Genomic DNA, 18,111 nt, shown 5'->3' with positions numbered 1-18,111 from the left:
TCATTCTTCTTGATCTTCATTAAACCAGTAGGAATGTGGTAACTCCTGAAGTTGGTTGAGAATTCAGCCCAAGTGATGGTGTCAGTGGCAGCATGGGCTGCACAATAAGCGTCCCACCAATCAGCAGCGGGGCCAATGAGGCAACCCGATGCATATAACACCTTTTCCCGATCAGTGCATTGTGCAATATTAAGCATCTTTTCCATAGATTTTAGCTAGGCATCAGCCTGCAGTGGATCTAGGCAGCTGGAAAAGGTGGGAGGTTTGTGACTCATAAACTCTCTATGCTTGTCTCTGGGAGGTGGCTGGTGCTGGTGCTGGTGATTGTTGTTGAGTTGAGCCTGCATATTGGCCATTGCATTGGCCATTTGCTGCAGTAACTGTGTTTGGACAGTTAGGAACGCTTCCATTCCGGCAGGTGGGGGATTTGGGGGATTCATCTGCGATTCTGAATTAATTACTACCCTTCTTCGACGTATGCGTGCAGGCAGATCAACTCCTCCTCTTGTCCTGGTATTGACCATCTGGGTTCGAGACATAGGGTAAGAGAGATTTGTAGATAAGATAGATAGGTCGGTACGCAACACTTGGCTCTTTGAGTCAAAATAGCTCAGTTGATTAGAGTATCACCTACCTATCATTACTATACTACAGCTATGTTGGTACATACTAGAATGTACCTACTATACTAGGTTTTATTGTGGATATAACCCCACAAATACATCACTCAATCAAAGAACCAAATCAAGCAGGTATCATAAGAACAAACACTCAAGCTCATATAGACCTACAAAAACCATTTTTTGGATTAGGTCTCCTATCTCTTAGGGAATCATAGTTATAGGATTTCAAGGTGTGAATTCCTGTCTGTCCTTAGAGTAGAAAAGGTAAGAGTAGTCAGAGTAGAGCAGTGAAAGATGATACAGGATCAAGGAAAGTACAGAAAGAATCAGAGTAGCAAAGGAAAGTAGGTAAGGGTTTGTCCAGTTCTATCTAGGTTACGTCCAACAGTCAACATTGCTCTGATACCACTTCTGTCACACCCGGATTTAAGGGCAAACCCGGGTGCGTCTCATATGTGCACCAAATCAAAATCCACACATACAATGACTCAGTGTATAGAGACAAATGTCATTAGTTTTATTATATAACGATAATGTCTTACAACATAACTGATTATAAAATAGATCGAACTAAAATAACTATCTCCACGGCGCCATAGTTGACTGGGAGACGACGGCCTAGATCTCGTCGAACTCATCGTAATAGTCCTCCTCTGGTGGTACCTGCTCTTCACCTGGTGTGATTATTGCAAGGGTGAGCTCCCATACGGTCATCGCTCAGCAAGTGTGGGTAATGTGTAGTGTAAGGCTTACCGAGGAAAATGGTTAAGGCTGAGCATTGCTTTTAATAAGTTGGTCAAAATTTTATTAGCAGTTACTAAGTATAAGTAAATACCATCCCAATTAAATAATAGATCATAAATGAAATAATAAAACCTACAATGCAATGCAAATGCATGTCCAGTTAAGTTTAGTTTTATAAGTTACTCATGTGAGGGTCCGAGCCGCTCATGACCGTGAGCACGGCTGATATATCAGTTTTACATTCTGCAGAGGTTGCGCATCTTTAACCACAAGTCGTGATCCCTTATTTGCCTCGGGTTGCGTAGACCCTTAAACACTACCAAGGTGAGTAGGCAAGGGCTCACTACGAGGCCTTTACAAAGTTCCACTAGCATGAGAAAACCCGCTACGGTTTCAGAACGAAGGAAGCATAGCACCTTGTTCCACGGTTTGTAACCCCATCGCAGTAATTACATCCAGCACTATACTCTGCAGCGACGCCTCCCCGCTTGCCCCTTTCGAGAAAGGATTATCCCACACTAGCTTTCCTAATTAATTGGCCAAGACCAGAGCCATATAGTCCTTGTGGTTGCACTGTTGTCTCGGGTGGTTCTCCATGTTCCAATTAACAAAATGATCTTATCATGCATAATAATAAAGCCAACAATAATAAATCATAATGGAACATGGTCATGAATCATAAGTATCATTAACCCAAAACCTGGTAGAGCACTAGCAAGACTACCCAATAATTCTTTTGTATTCAAGGTGTAGGGTAAACAAAATTAGGCAACCTATTAGGTTCCATCAATTTAACCTAACAGTGCAAGCATTGGTGAGATCATAAATATTATTGGGTTAAAGAAAGTGATCAAGGACACAACTTGCCTTCTGCGAGCTCCTGCTCAGAATCTTCAACTTGCGATGCTTCGGGTTCCTCGGTCACTTGCATGTCTATTCGCTGCAATACAAACAAACAATATATAAACAGAAATTAACATCACACCAAATAGAGAAACAACTGCACAATAATATTCTACATGCCGAGATGAAATCGTAGGATCGAGAACAACTAAAATCGGAATTATAACGAATTAGTTATGAATTTTTTTTTCTATGTTCTCTACATATTTTTGCATTTATTTTATACCTAAAATGATTTCCAAGAATTCCCTACAGTTTTTCTAATATATTTTATTCATTTTATGTCCAAAAGGACGACAGGTATGGTTTTCTAGAGGTTCAGGGTTTAATCTGCTAATTTTGGGACTATCTTGTAATGATCTTTAAACTAGAGTGGATCGCGGGTAGATTTGTAAAGAATCCAGGGTCTCATCAGGAAAACTGCCATAGCTGCTCACACCACAGATCTCCCTGGCCGCCAGATCGTCCACCAACGCCCCAGATTAAATCGCTTATAACTCTGAACCGGCACGCGATTCTGGCCCTTGGATCTTAGATCTACGGTCCAAATTCTCCCACGCCCCGATCTAATCCTACGCGTATATGCCGAGATCAACGGTTTAGATTTTAACGCGAAGCTGTATCTCTAGGATCTAATCTAAGCCGCACGGATGAGATCCGACGGTTCCCACCCATCACCCCAAACCGGCCAACTCTGGGCGGTGGCGCGCAGAGTTCCCACGGCGGCGAGCCACCGGCGCGCGGACCAACTCTCACTCTGGTATGCTACACTTCAATCCGACACGCTCTACACGATACAGAGATCATTGCGAACACAGTAGTGGGTGCCTTATCGGAGTTTGAGAAGGTGACGGGGCCCGTCCACAGCGCACGATAGTTCCGCCGCGGTGCTAGGTCATCGACGAGAAATCGCCGCCAACCCACGGCTTCCCGCGCTCCACGACCTTCACGTTCACGATCTACACCTTCTGGCGAACCTCCCTGATCATGAGCTCGACTCCGAGCGACGACGTAGGTGAGAGGACGCTGCGGTGGCGCCCGGCTCCACCCCTTCCCCCCCTCTGCGACGGCGATGGTGTATAGCTAGAGGGCGAAGTAGTCACGGGGCTTGGTTTTATAGCCCAGAGGCGAGGCTGGCATGAGCTGGAGGCGGTTACAATTTGCCGGTAATCGAATCCTTAGGTGATTTCTTCCGCTCGGTTCTGTTACGAGAAGGATACGGCTGAGGGAGAAGATCGGTAAGGGGAGTATCCCACAGGTCAGCCATAAGCGAGAGAGCATGGGCGAGCTGGGACACTGCCCCAGGGACCCGCCTATCATCCATGAAATTTTAACGCGTGCGCGTGAGCTGAGGAGCGCGCCACGACAGGCTTGCGCCGACAAGGTGGGTCCACATGTCATAGACCTGTTCTCAGCAGCGCGTCGCCTAATGGGCTTGCGTAGGGGCGAGCTTAAATGGGCCAGTTAGTGGATTGGGGCCTGCGGACAGGTAAGTTGCTTTTCTTTCTTTTTTTTATCATTTCCATTTCCTTTTTCTCCATTTAAATCCCTATTTTAGATCCAAATTATAACTTAAGTTGGAGTTCAAATTTTAGATGCACAAACAAAGTCCCAGCATGAGATGCAAATAATAATTTTATTTATTTATTTATTTATTTATTCATTCATTCATTTATTTAGAAGAATATGCTTCAATAGTAAATCTCATACTAAAATAAATCCTAATACTATTTCACAAATAACAAAGGGACTACCTAATACCTTTAAAACATATTTTAGGGGTTTACAAGACCTCCACCCTTTATATAGATGAAGGGGTACGGCCGATTGAACCCCCCACAATCGATCCAATCAATTATACTTATCGTTTTTACCTTATGCATTAGGAGTGGCCCTAGTTTAGTCCTAGTTTAGCCTTCCTCTACCTCGAATCTTCACCTCTCTTCGGCTCTACGTCGACTAGAGGCGTCTTAGGTGGCCTGCCGACTCCAAGACACACCCTAGGATCTCTCCTCCCCGACGGCGTCCCTCCCAGGAGGCGAGATCTAGGTCTGCTACGAAGAAGACGACCCTCTGCGTCATTGCGGACTGTCCGAGCCCAGGCGTGGACCGTCCGGATGTACGCAGAGAAGGAGCCGCTCCTGCGCCAGGTCGTGGACCGTCCGGCCCAGGGCCGCGGACCGTCCGCGCCTCCGCAGAGAGCACCACCAGGTGGTTTATCTCCGGTGTTTGGCGCCCAGATCGGCACCAACAATATGGTTTTTTTTACAAAACATAATCGATTTAGTGCCTACCATTGTCCACGATGATTATAGCCTATTGAATTAATGGATAGATGCTTCTGATTTTTTACAGTATTCCTTTCTTTGTTCCTATCCATTCACTTCTCTAATTATCGTTGCTGTCATCATGGTAAACATATTTTCAGAAACAAAGTCGAACCATACCAGCGGCATTGATGAAATTTAGCATGATCTATCTCTCTTCGATGCATGATGTAGGGACGGGTCTGGATACTAATTTGTAGGACTTTTATTTATTACTAATACTTTTCACAATGTCTTCTAATAGAACCCTCAGCCTCTCAAATATGGTACTGTTAATCATTGATGCAATACAATTTACACTACACTTCCCCATCTGTTATTTGTTCTAGTTTAATTGAATTTGAGGGTGAGGCAAGCGATGACGGTTGTTGGTGAACCAGTTTCTGGTAGACATGTCGCATTTCTGGTCTTGACTGAGGAGAAGTTTCTATGCAAGCAAATGCCACTTCGATGAGTAGATCAATTTCTTTCTTCTCTGCAATTGTTGGAGATGATGGGCGCTGGTCCAAGAAATCCATCGCAAGCTGACCACGCTCTCCTCTGGAACCAAGGGACTGCAACTCCCTAGGATATCTCCCCATCACAATCTCTAGCACAACCACACCGAAACTATAGACGTCGCATCTCGTCGTCACAACTGATGTGTATGAAAGCTCTGCAAAAGACAGTGCAATAACTACATTTAGGAAATATATATTAGGATGATAATAAAAGTTATATATGCTATAAGAAAATGAAAACGAGAATATATATATATATATATTTGTCATGTGCGAGCAGAAACTGACCACATACCTGGGGCTATATAACCATATGTCCCTGCTAGTTCACTCCAGTTCGATGAATCAGGTTTTATAATCCTTGCTGTGCCAAAGTCAGCAACACAGGCCTTAAAATCTGCATCGAGCAAGATGTTGTTACTTGTTGTTCGAACCCAAAAATGACCGTGCGGACGGTCCGGCCCGGAGGCCGGACGGTCCGCGGTCCGGACCGTCCGCGGTGGTGGCGCGGACGGTCCGCGCGTGCGCAGAGTCAGTTAGGGTTCCTAGTTTCTCGCGGGATTTGTTACCTAAAACCGCGGGATTAACTCGGGAAACAGTTGGAAACGGATCCAGACCTCCCCCTTTATATAGATGAAGGGCTACGGCCGATTGAACCCCCAACAATCGAACAAATCAAGTCTATTACTCGTTTTTACCTTATGCATTAGGAGTAGTTCTAGTCTAGTTCTAGTTTAGCCCTAGTTTAGTATTCCAATCCCCAAATTCTCCGCCTCTCCTCGACTCTACGTCGATTAGAGGAGTCTAGGTCGGCCTGCCCGAGCCTAGACAACTCCTAGGATCTCTCCTCCCCGACGGGGTCCCTCCCGGGAGCGAGATCCAGGCGCCGTCGACGATCTACCGCCGCCCCTGCGCACGCGCGGACCGTCCGGCCCTAGGGCGCGGACCGTCCGGCCGTCAGGCAGGGAACCCGAGCTCCTGCACCAGGTCGCGGACCGTCCGGCCCTGTGCCGCGGACCGTCCGCGTCTGACCAGAGAACGCCGTCGCCTCGCACCAGGCCGCGGACCGTCCGACCCCTACGCGCGGACCGTCCGTCCCTGTGCAGAGGGCACCGCCGCCGGTTCTTCTTGAGTGATTGGCGCTCCGAAAAAGCGTCAACATACTTTTGGCGACTCCGCTGGGGAATAGGTGTCTAGATCTACTAAAAATCGGCCCATAAATGGCCGGTTCTAAGGATCACACCAAGATCTCCACTACCAACATCATCAAGCCGGCCATGGAGGCGCTCCCGGCTGATGACCAAAGGCCCTTTGAAGACCTCGTAATGCGCGATGAGAAGGAGGTGATGCGGCAATGGAACGAACAACGCGACAAGGAAGAGGCGGAACTGCTGCATAAACTCTCCGAACGGCGCAAGGAGGCGGCGGACAAGTACTTGTCACACTTCACGGTGGATCGCCACCAGAAGATCGTCCGTCAAGGGGAGATCGATATGGAATCTCTCCTACCTCCACTGCAGGGTCCCGCTGTAAGTACTCCAGATCTATCTCTTACGACTTTCATGGATCAACGAGGAGATCAGTTAAAGCGATATGTAGATGAATCTATTAAAATGCATTTACGTGCATACGAGAAATCAGCTGCTCCTAATTTTCCATCGCGAGAGTCTAATACAGTGCCACCCACGTCAAACACATCGGCTATAAACGGGTCACCTTTGACCCAGCCATCATATGGTATGCCGATGCACACTTTCGTGTCACCATCACAGCCGCAACCACTAGGCACGCGGCAGGTACTGGACGCGACCGGACCGTCCGAGCATCATCTCAGACAGTCCGGTTATACCGCGGACCGTCCGGCGTATTTCGCCGGACCGTCCGACCAGATGCAGGCCCGCACACAAAACACTCAGGTCGCACCGTACATGGCCGGAACATCAGGATACAACCCTGAACACTTCGGCCCCATCACGGACCGTCCGGTGCATCACGCCGGACCGTCCGGATATGTTGCGGACCGTCCGCCATCTTACGCCGGACCGTCCGGATATGGCATGAACCGGCCGACGTATTACGCTGGACCATCCGACTCTACACGGGTCCATGCGCAGACTGCCCAAGTCACGCCATATATGGCCGATCCATCCGGGTACAGCCCTGGACCATTCGGCCCGATCGCGGGCCGTCCAGTTCTTTACGACAGACGGTCTGGGTACGAGACTACCCACGTAGCACCATATACGGCTGGACAATCTGGATATACCTTCAGACCATTTGGCCAGGTCGCGGATCATTCGGCCTCTTACGCCGGACCGTCCGGATATGCATACGCAGAGCCGAGAGCTGCACAATACGCACAGTTCCCACATTCATCGCAGCAACATTATGGTGCCCCACCAGCAACACATTATAATCATGCCATACCACCTCATGGACATAGGGCTGAATACTATTCGGCCACAAGAGAGCCTGAGGGGTATAGGGCAGGAGCTGGTGACATTAATAGGACACCTAACACACACCTCAAACATACCTGGGAGGAAAGCCGACAGAGTAATGTCAGGCAACCTGAAATCTCCACCCACAAACTCAATGGATGGTCGCCAGACATGGCAGAGAGGGTCAGAGACGAGGTAGCCGAGATGTTCAGGGACAAACTCGGTGTTAGTGTGTCAGGTACAGGGCAATCGTATCGGAAGCCTTATAGCCACCGATTCGACACCGTGCCATACCCACAGGGAACTAGAATACCAGACTTCTCTAAGTTTTCTAGTGAAAGTGGGAAAAGCACACACGAACATATAAGCCAATTCATAGCACACTTGGGAGAATTGGCTGATGGGGAAGCCTACCGCGTTCGTTTATTCTCGTTGTCCCTTACTGATACTGCATTTGCATGGTACGCTGCTTTGCCACCGAATTCTATTAACTCTTGGGAAGAATTAGAGCAGAAATTTCATGAGCACTTCTTCTTAGGAGAACATGAGTTAGAATTGGCTGACTTAGCTTCAGTCCGACAGGGGCCTGAAGAATCGGTTAATGACTATATCCGGAGATTCCGGGACACTAGAAACCGATGCTTTCAGATTCATGTCGCGGAAAAACAACTAACAGGGCTAGCTTTCAATGGGTTGCGACCCTACTTAAAAGAAAAATTAGATGGCACTCAATTCTTTTCGCTAGTGCACTTGCACCAGCGGGCTATGACATGTGAAAGCCGAAGTAAGGAAACATCAAAATCGGCTAGCCATAAGATGCATCTAGTGGGATACGATGACTCGGACGATGAATCCACGGATGTATACACCGCCGAACTGGTTTGGCAAGGGCAGGCTAAACCTTCACCATGTTCTGCTTTACAGTCGATTCGAAAGAATCGACAAGAAGAAGTTAAGTTTACGTTTAATGTTGCCAAATGCGATAAAATATTTGACGAGTTACTGAAAAACGGCAACATTAAATTAACTCATACTATTCCTCCTCCTGATGAATTAAAGAGGCGTGCTTATTGTAAGTGGCATAATTCCTTTTCTCATGCCACCAATGATTGTAATGTTTTTCGTCGACAGATACAATCGGCCATAAATGAGGGTCGATTGGCTTTTCAGGAGATGCAAGTAGACACACAACTCTTTCCTGTTAATACAATAGAACTCACATGCAAAAGGGTCTTGGTTCGGCCCAAAATGGCCGATAAAGGCAAAGGCAAGGGTATCGTCATTGGCGATCCCCGCATGTCAGATATATCACAAAAGGAGATTGCTCGAAAGGCTTCGGACGAGAAGGCTAAAAAGTCCGAAGACACTGGGGGGCAGGCACAGTTAATGAACCAAACACATCAGCCTAGCCCGAACATCGTAGATGGTCCGGCACCTACGTGCGGACGATCCGGTGCTCAGACAAACGGTCCGGCTAACTCAGCCGGACAGTCCCCCTATGACCAAAGGCGTCAACCTCTACATAAAGCAAGAAAAAAGACGCAAGGTCAAAGCACATATAATCGGCTGATCAAAGCCGATCCTACTTTTGATCAGTTGCTCTCCAAAAATGCTAGCAAAAAGACTGTTCCACGTGATCGGTCAACAAAGAAACCCTGGCCACCTGCTAAAACAAAACGGTTAATCAAAACGGCCCAAAAGGTGACACAACAAGCATCGCCTATTCATTCTATGAGACCAGGGTACTTTCCACCTATTTACTCATCATCGGTATATTATCCTGTTCAAACATGGAATGGCACGATGATGAATCCATGGTACATGTATAATCCCTTCGTCTATCCAGACTGGGGGGCACCTCCATTCTATTCCTTTTGATCCATTGATCAAATGGTCATGGTCGAGAAAGATACAATCCGAAACGGCCTTTATATTGGTGCTTTATTGAATAATCTCCATATCGAAAAGCCGGTGACTTATATCAGGTTTAGTTCATATGCTTTTGGTTCGTCAACCTTCACCAAAAGGCAGGGGGGCATATGTTCGAACCCAAAAATGACCGTGCGGACGGTCCGGCCCGGAGGCCGGACGGTCCATGATGAAGACATCCACACTACTGATGCATCTATACCAATACAAGTACCAATTTCTGGTCCCATTACTCGCGCTCGTGCTCGTCAACTCAACCATCAGGTGATTACACTCTTGAGTTCATGTCCATCATATTTAGACCATGGAGACCCGTGCACTCTTGTTTTGCTTAGGAATCAGGGAGAAGACCGAAAGGGAAAAGGATTTGAACATGCTGGATTCGGACTGCAGAAGAACACCAACTTGTGACGGTCACCACGGTCAGATGCGGGCTCGGATTGGAATGTTCAAGCACAACATGGAAAGCTTATCAAGTCTACTTTCATATGGATCCGGAATTATAGTCATATCTGTTCTGAGGCCGCCGTAATCATTGTTTTCTTACCGAGACATTTCCTGCCTTTTCTGCCCATGGTGCTGCGTCACCCTATTTTGGCCCAATGGGTCGTGTATCAAGTTAGGTCCATTAGGGACGCATCCTAGGGTTGCAGCACGACCCCAATACCCTTGTGGTCGTCCTCCCATGTTTATAAACCCCCTAGCCGCCACCAAGAACAGCGGGTTTTGTTTAGATCAAGTTTAGCTCTCGCTACTTGCTTGCAAGCGCGCGTGCTAGTTCAGCCGCCCGTCTTCTTGTCTTCGGAACCCCACCATATTGTAGTTTGATCTTTAAACCTACATTTAGATCTGGTAATTCAGTACTTGTTCTACTTGTTCTTGCTAGTTCTTCGATTGCTTGCAGGACGAGTGCCCTAGTGGCCAGGGTGTCACGCTCCACAAGATCGTGACAGCCATAGGAGGTGGTGTATCGGTTGCTAAGGCGCAGCGTCTTTGGAAGGCTGTAGTCGGGCCGTGAACGTCGTCTCCTCCCCCAATCGAGTTATTCCACACCCTCTCATCGAAAGATCGGGCAATCACCCAACGGGTGCACATCAGTTGGTAATCAGAGCAAGGTTTATCGGTGAGAGATTTACTTTTCTTCGCTGTTTTCTTATCTCCTATAGTCCAGAAAAAGCCAAAAAATAGTAGATTAGTTTTACCGCAATCCTATAAACCATTGAGCATTTACTAGTACTACTTAGTTAGGGCTTGTTGAGTTTTTGGTTGCATCGGTTGTGTCGAGTTGCTGGTCTTAGTTTATTCCTTTAGAGTTTTGAGTTCTACCACGTTTTGGTCACCACGAAATCCACCATCACCAAAAACATCTCTGGTTCGTTTTTGCCACCACGGATACATATCATATCCGATTTGGAAGTTTAAATACAATCTAGAAAGCTTATCTTATCTTCTTTCCAACGGATCTGACCTTATCTCAAAATTCGTTCTGAGCGCTCCGCAATCATCGTAGAGATTTCTGGACTTCCTATATTAACAAGATTTGTTAAATCTGATTTAAAGGGGTTGTTAGCAATATCTTTATTGTTTGGGTTGTCATAGTGAAAAAAAAGGGTTAGGCCCCTGCAAAAAAAAAAGAAGAAGAAGAAGAAAAAGAATAGAAAAGAAAAAAAAGAGGAAAAGAAGAAGAAGGGGGCTGAATCTCTAAATCTGTTGTTTCTCTTTGTGCTGTGCTAGTTGTTCTTTTTCAGTGACTACCTTTGTGCCTAGGCTCACGTCTCTAGCGTGGTTTAGCCTAGGACCAGCACAGTACCACCGTTGAACGATTATTCAGCTTGCTTTTGTAACTAACGTGGTACTTGTGTATTCCTTGCTTCAGCCCACCTACAACTCTACATATTTCGACTACAGTTTGACAGGTCGTGTTGCTGCGGCACCGATACACTTATTCCACGGTTGCAGACTTGTTGGTTGCTGACCCCTCCTGTTGTGCAAGGTAAGAATTGGTAAGAGCTTGTGTGGCAGGTTGAGAGTGAGCGCCTTGCAGTAGCTACATCCTAATAGTTGTAGAGTTTTTATTCCTTCACGTTTTTTTTTTCTTGTTGCCTCTGTTCGTCTAACCATGGCAGGATTGGAGGTTGATGATGCTTCTCGTAATATGCCACACTCTCCTCGCACCAAGGGTATCATACAACACTTTGTAAGGCTGGTGAAGACGCACACGGAAGGTCTTGATAATGACATGCAGGTGACGAATGAAAAGATGGGGCAATTGGAGGCCACACAGATCGACACAAACACCAAACTTGCAAATGTGGAAATGACAGTTGCTCATATTGACAAGAGCCTTGTCGCACTCTTGAGGCGGTTTGATGAGATGCATGCTAATAACAATGGTGGGCGTGATGAGGGCGCCGAAGGTAACTGGGATGACTATGTTGCTGATACTGAACAAGATGACCAAGAAGCACCTAATCGCCGGCGACTACGTACTAACCGTAGAGGTATGGGTGGTTTTCGCCGACGTGAGGTACATGGTAATGATGATGCTTTTAGTAAGGTTAAATTTAAAATACCTCCTTTTGATGGTAAATATGACCCTGATGCTTACATTACTTGGGAGATTGCGGTTGATCAAAAGTTTGCATGCCATGAATTTCCTGAGAATGCGCGGGTTAGAGCTGCTACTAGTGAGTTTACTGAATTTGCTTCTGTTTGGTGGATAGAACATGGTAAGAAGAATCCTAATAACATGCCACAAACTTGGGATGCGTTGAAACGGGTCATGCGGGCTAGATTTGTTCCTTCTTATTATGCACGTGATATGTTAAACAAGTTGCAACAATTGAGACAGGGTACTAAAAGTGTAGAAGAATATTATCAGGAATTACAAATGGGTATGCTGCGTTGTAACATAGAGGAGGGTGAGGAATCTGCTATGGCTAGATTTTTGGGCGGGTTAAATAGGGAAATTCAGGACATCCTTGCTTATAAAGATTATGGTAATGTAACCCGATTGTTTCATCTTGCTTGCAAAGCTGAAAGGGAAGTGCAGGGACGACGTGCTAGTGCAAGGTCTAATGTTTCTGCAGGAAAATCTACACCATGGCAACAGCGCACGACTACGTCCATGACCGGCCGTATACCAGCACCAACTCCCTCGCCAAGTCGACCAGCACCCCCGCCTTCCTCCAGCGACAAACCACGTGCATCTTCCACAAATTCAGCAACCAAATCTGCCCAGAAACCCGAAGGTAGTGCCTCTTCAGTAGCTTCCACAGGTAGAACAAGAGATGTTCTGTGTTATCGATGTAAGGGCTATGGACACGTGCAGCGTGATTGTCCTAATCAGCGTGTTTTGGTGGTAAAAGACGATGGTGGATATTCCTCTGCTAGTGATTTGGATGAAGCTACACTTGCTTTGCTTGCGGCTGATGATGCAGGCACTAAGGAACCACCCGAAGAACAGATTGGTGCAGATGATGCAGAGCATTATGAGAGCCTCATTGTACAGCGTGTGCTTAGTGCACAAATGGAGAAGGCAGAGCAGAATCAGCGACATACGTTGTTTCAAACAAAGTGTGTCATTAAGGAGCGTTCATGTCGTTTGATCATTGATGGAGGTAGCTGCAACAACTTGGCTAGCAGCGACATGGTGGAGAAGCTTGCACTTACGACCAAACTGCACCCGCATCCATATCACATTCAATGGCTCAACAATAGTGGTAAGGTCAAGGTAACCAAGCTGGTACGAATTAATTTTGCTATTGGTTCATATCGTGATGTTGTTGACTGTGATGTTGTGCCTATGGATGCTTGTAATATTCTGCTAGGTAGACCATGGCAATTTGATTCAGATTGTATGCATCATGGTAGATCAAATCAATATTCTCTCATACACCATGATAAGAAAATTATTTTGCTTCCCATGTCCCCTGAGGCTATTGTGCGTGATGATGTTGCTAAAGCTACCAAAGCTAAAACTAAGAACAACAAGAATATTAAAGCTGTTGGTAATAACAAAGATGGGATAAAATTGAAAGGACATTGCTTGCTTGCGACAAAAACTGATGTTAATGAATTATTTGCTTCCACTACTGTTGCCTACGCCTTGGTATGCAAGGATGCTTTGATTTCAATTCAAGATATGCAGCATTCTTTGCCTCCTGTTATTACTAACATTTTGCAGGAGTATTCTGATGTATTTCCAAGTGAGATACCAGAGGGGCTGCCACCTATACGAGGGATTGAGCACCAAATTGATCTTATTCCTGGTGCATCTTTGCCAAATCATGCGCCATATAGGACAAATCCAGAGGAAACAAAAGAAATTCAGCGACAAGTGCAAGAACTACTCGACAAAGGTTACGTGCGTGAGTCTCTTAGTCCGTGTGCTGTTTCGGTTATTTTAGTGCCTAAAAAAGATGGAACATGGCGTATGTGTGTTGATTGTAGGGCTATTAATAATATCACGATACGGTATCGACACCCTATTCCACGTTTAGATGATATGCTTGATGAATTGAGTGGTGCCATCGTCTTTTCTAAAGTTGATTTGCGTAGTGGGTACCACCAGATTCGTATGAAATTGGGAGATGAATGGAAAACTGCTTTCAAAACTAAGTTCGGATTGTATGAGTGGTTAGTCATGCCTTTTGGGTTAACTAATGCACCTAGCACTTTCATGAGATTAATGAACGAGGTTTTGCGTGCCTTCATTGAAAAATTTGTGGTAGTATACTTTGATGACATATTGATCTACAGCAAATCTATGGATGAACATGTTGATCACATGTGTGCTGTTTTTAATGCTTTACGAGATGCACGTTTATTTAGTAACCTTGAGAAGTGCACATTTTGCACCGATCGAGTTTCGTTTCTTGGTTATGTTGTGACTCCACAGGGAATTGAGGTTGATCAAGCCAAGGTAGAAGCGATACATGGATGGCCTATGCCAAAGACTATCACACAGGTGCGGAGTTTCCTAGGACTTGCTGGCTTCTATCGCCGTTTTGTGAAGGACTTTAGCACCATTGCTGCACCTTTGAATGAGCTTACGAAGAAGGGAGTGCATTTTAGTTGGGGCAAAGTACAAGAGCACGCTTTCAACGTGCTGAAAGATAAGTTGACACATGCACCTCTCCTCCAACTTCCTGATTTTAATAAGACTTTTGAGCTTGAATGTGATGCTAGTGGAATTGGATTGGGTAGTGTTTTGTTACAAGAAGACAAACCTGTTGCATATTTTAGTGAAAAATTGAGTGGGTCTGTTCTAAATTATTCTACTTATGATAAGGAATTATATGCTCTTGTGCGAACATTAGAAACATGGCAGCATTATTTGTGGCCCAAAGAGTTTGTTATTCATTCTGATCATGAATCTTTGAAACATATTCGTAGTCAAGGAAAACTGAACCGTAGACATGCTAAGTGGGTTGAATTTATCGAATCGTTTCCTTATGTTATTAAGCACAAGAAAGGAAAAGAGAATATCATTGCTGACGCTTTGTCTAGGAGATATACTTTGCTGAATCAACTTGACTACAAAATCTTTAGATTAGAGACGATTAAAGACCAATATGTTCATGATGCTGATTTTAAAGATGTGTTGCTGCATTGTAAAGATGGGAAAGGATGGAACAAATATATCGTTAGTGATGGGTTTGTGTTTAGAGCTAACAAGCTATGCATTCCAGCTAGCTCCGTTCGTTTGTTGTTGTTACAGGAAGCACATGGAGGTGGCTTAATGGGACATTTTGGAGCAAAGAAAACGGAGGACATACTTGCTGGTCATTTCTTTTGGCCCAAGATGAGAAGAGATGTGGTGAGATTGGTTGCTCGTTGCACGACATGTCAAAAGGCGAAGTCACGGTTAAATCCACACGGTTTGTATTTGCCTCTACCCGTTCCTAGTGCTCCTTGGGAAGATATTTCTATGGATTTTGTGCTGGGATTGCCTAGGACTAGGAAGGGACGTGATAGTGTGTTTGTGGTTGTTGATAGATTTTCTAAGATGGCACATTTCATACCATGTCATAAAACTGACGATGCTACTCATATTGCTGATTTGTTCTTTCGTGAAATTGTTCGCTTGCATGGTGTGCCCAACACAATCGTTTCTGATCGTGATGCTAAATTTCTTAGTCATTTTTGGAGGACTTTGTGGGCAAAATTGGGGACTAAGCTTTTATTTTCTACTACATGTCATCCTCAAACTGATGGTCAAACTGAAGTTGTGAATAGAACTTTGTCTACTATGTTAAGGGCAGTTCTAAAGAAGAATATTAAGATGTGGGAGGACTGTTTGCCTCATATTGAATTTGCTTATAATCGATCATTGCATTCTACTACAAAGATGTGCCCATTTCAGATTGTATATGGTTTGTTACCTCGTGCTCCTATTGATTTAATGCCTTTGCCATCTTCTGAAAAACTAAATTTTGATGCTACTAGGCGTGCTGAATTGATGTTAAAACTGCACGAAACTACTAAAGAAAACATAGAGCGTATGAATGCTAGATATAAGTTTGCTAGTGATAAAGGTAGAAAGGAAATAAATTTTGAACCTGGAGATTTAGTTTGGTTGCATTTGAGAAAGGAAAGGTTTCCTGAATTACGAAAATCTAAATTGTTGCCTCGAGCCGATGGACCGTTTAAAGTGCTAGAGAAAATTAACGACAATGCATATAGGCTAGATCTGCCTGCAGACTTTGGGGTTAGCCCCACATTTAACATTGCAGATTTAAAGCCCTACTTGGGAGAGGAAGTTGAGCTTGAGTCGAGGACGACTCAAATGCAAGAAGGGGAGAATGATGAAGACATCCACACTACTGATGCATCTATACCAATACAAGTACCAATTTCTGGTCCCATTACTCGCGCTCGTGCTCGTCAACTCAACCATCAGGTGATTACACTCTTGAGTTCATGTCCATCATATTTAGACCATGGAGACCCGTGCACTCTTGTTTTGCTTAGGAATCAGGGAGAAGACCGAAAGGGAAAAGGATTTGAACATGCTGGATTCGGACTGCAGAAGAACACCAACTTGTGACGGTCACCACGGTCAGATGCGGGCTCGGATTGGAATGTTCAAGCACAACATGGAAAGCTTATCAAGTCTACTTTCATATGGATCCGGAATTATAGTCATATCTGTTCTGAGGCCGCCGTAATCATTGTTTTCTTACCGAGACATTTCCTGCCTTTTCTGCCCATGGTGCTGCGTCACCCTATTTTGGCCCAATGGGTCGTGTATCAAGTTAGGTCCATTAGGGACGCATCCTAGGGTTGCAGCACGACCCCAATACCCTTGTGGTCGTCCTCCCATGTTTATAAACCCCCTAGCCGCCACCAAGAACAGCGGGTTTTGTTTAGATCAAGTTTAGCTCTCGCTACTTGCTTGCAAGCGCGCGTGCTAGTTCAGCCGCCCGTCTTCTTGTCTTCGGAACCCCACCATATTGTAGTTTGATCTTTAAACCTACATTTAGATCTGGTAATTCAGTACTTGTTCTACTTGTTCTTGCTAGTTCTTCGATTGCTTGCAGGACGAGTGCCCTAGTGGCCAGGGTGTCACGCTCCACAAGATCGTGACAGCCATAGGAGGTGGTGTATCGGTTGCTAAGGCGCAGCGTCTTTGGAAGGCTGTAGTCGGGCCGTGAACGTCGTCTCCTCCCCCAATCGAGTTATTCCACACCCTCTCATCGAAAGATCGGGCAATCACCCAACGGGTGCACATCAGTCCACGGTCCGGACCGTCCGCGGTGGTGGCGCGGACGGTCCGCGCGTGCGCAGAGTCAGTTAGGGTTCCTAGTTTCTCGCGGGATTTGTTACCTAAAACCGCGGGATTAACTCAGGAAACAGTTGGAAACGGATCCAGACCTCCCCCTTTATATAGATGAAGGGCTACGGCCGATTGAACCCCCAACAATCGAACAAATCAAGTCTATTACTCGTTTTTACCTTATGCATTAGGAGTAGTTCTAGTCTAGTTCTAGTTTAGCCCTAGTTTAGTATTCCAATCTCCAAATTCTCCGCCTCTCCTCGACTCTACGTCGATTAGAGGAGTCTAGGTCGGCCTGCCCGAGCCTAGACAACTCCTAGGATCTCTCCTCCCCGACGGGGTCCCTCCTGGGAGCGAGATCCAGGCGCCGTCGGCGATCTACCGCCGCCCCTACGCACGCGCGGACCGTCCGGCCGTCAGGCAGGGAACCCGAGCTCCTGCACCAGGTCGCGGACCGTCCGGCCCTGTGCCGCGGACCGTCCGCGTCTGACCAGAGAACGCCGTCGCCTCGCACCAGGCCACGGACCGTCCGGCCCCTGCGCGCGGACCGTCCGTCCCTGTGCAGAGGGCACCGCCGCCGGTTCTTCTTGAGTGATTGGCGCTCCGAAAAAGCGTCAACACTTGTAATATCACGATGGATTATCGGTGGGCTGCATTCATGGTGTAAGTAGCACATAGCTTGGGCCATGTCTCTTGCAATGGCAGCTCGCCTCCGCCAGTTTAGCTCATTTGCTAAATCGTCATTTTCCAAGGTTGCGCGAAGATTTCCTCTGTCAATGTAATCATATACTAGAAATTTGTATAGTCGATGGGAGCAAAACCCATACAACTTGACGATACTTCGGTGCCGGATCTTCGTCAACA

General features: G+C 46.0%; 2 pseudogenes across 2 annotated transcripts in view; both read right to left on the bottom strand.

The window, feature by feature from the left end:
- Positions 1–4,612: 4,612 nt before the first annotated feature.
- The window catches only part of LOC109943344 (protein kinase pseudogene), a 16,102-nt pseudogene continuing 2,603 nt past the window's right edge, over positions 4,613–18,111 (bottom strand). Inside the window, exons 2-3 of the transcript NR_161416.1 lie at positions 5,393–5,494; positions 4,613–5,252 (exon numbers count right to left, since the gene is read on the bottom strand). The product of NR_161416.1 is annotated as a protein kinase pseudogene (transcript). The remainder of the gene's footprint in view (positions 5,253–5,392; positions 5,495–18,111) is intronic.
- LOC111590452 (PLN00113 superfamily pseudogene) overlaps positions 18,085–18,111 on the bottom strand; it is a 2,189-nt pseudogene continuing 2,162 nt past the window's right edge. The window contains exon 1 of the transcript NR_161417.1: positions 18,085–18,111. This exon is cut by the window's right edge and continues 2,162 nt beyond it. The product of NR_161417.1 is annotated as a PLN00113 superfamily pseudogene (transcript).

This window comes from Zea mays, chromosome 6, assembly GCF_902167145.1.
Source record: "Zea mays cultivar B73 chromosome 6, Zm-B73-REFERENCE-NAM-5.0, whole genome shotgun sequence".
Lineage (NCBI taxonomy): Eukaryota > Viridiplantae > Streptophyta > Magnoliopsida > Poales > Poaceae > Zea > Zea mays.
Note: the sequence above shows the minus strand (reverse complement) of the source record. Positions and strands in the feature narration are given on the sequence as shown.